This window comes from Sinocyclocheilus anshuiensis, unplaced genomic scaffold (assembly GCF_001515605.1).
Source record: "Sinocyclocheilus anshuiensis isolate Anshui unplaced genomic scaffold, SAMN03320099.WGS_v1.1 scaffold1429, whole genome shotgun sequence".
In the NCBI taxonomy this organism is placed as follows: domain Eukaryota; kingdom Metazoa; phylum Chordata; class Actinopteri; order Cypriniformes; family Cyprinidae; genus Sinocyclocheilus; species Sinocyclocheilus anshuiensis.
The window spans coordinates 680,054-681,117 of NW_015548305.1; positions in this window are offsets into that span (position 1 = coordinate 680,054).

Consider the following 1,064-nt stretch of genomic DNA (forward strand, 5'->3'; position numbering starts at 1 on the left):
TTTCACTAGTGTTTGTAAGAGGTTTTTCAGTTATGCGTATGAATGCATTTCACTAAGGTTGATCAGTGTTTTCACTAGTGTTTGTAAGAGGCTTTTCAATAATTATGGCCTATACGGCCCCTCATATTTTAATGGTCTTCTCATCCTTGCCGGAGTTTTTAAATCCCATGATGAGGCAACACAAAGCCTGTGGCATGGTGAGATGGGGAGAGCGATTTTTCGGGCTACCATGCCGCTGAAAGATTTTGAGAGATTGTCAAGTGTGCTCCGTTTGATGACAAATCAACAAGAGCTGAAAGAAGAGAAACAGACAAGCTGGCACCCATCTGTGAACTGTGGGGGAAAAAATGGGTAGAAAGGCTTCCCAGGATGCATAATCTTGCTTGGGTTCAGGGGCCGCTGCCCGTTCAAGCAGTATATGCCGAGGAAACCAGCTAAATACGGTCTCAAAATTTGGGCAGCCTGTGATGCCAAAAGCAGCTACAGCTACAATATGCAGGTGTACACTGGCAAACCTGCAGAAGCACAACACGAGCGAAACCTGGGCAAACGTGTGGTGCTTGAAATGCTACGTGATCTTTAGGGGCACATTGTCACATGTGACAATTTTTTTCACCTCCTATGGTCTTGGCACAGAGCTCTTACAGAGAAAAATAAGGATGATAGGAACTCTGAGAAAAAAAACAAGCCAGAGCTCCCAAGTGCTTTGATCACAAGAAGAAACAGGACTCGTTTTTCATCTTTGTTTGCGTTCACCAAGACACACACCATCTTGTCCTACTGCCCAAAAAAGCACAAGAACGTGATTCTTATGAGCACCGCACACAAGGATGCAGCAGTAAGTAAATGTGAGGACAGAAAGCCGAAAATTATTTTGGACTACAACACTACCAAAGGTGGAGTGGACAATCTGGACAAGGTATGTGCTACTTTGTATTTGTTCACTGCTAATAATAATTGTATAATATTTGATAATAACTTATAGTCTAAGCTAAATGGTAAACAGACGTTTGAAATTAACTGGAAAAAAAAAAAAGTAACTTGCACTGTCACAAAAAGTACAC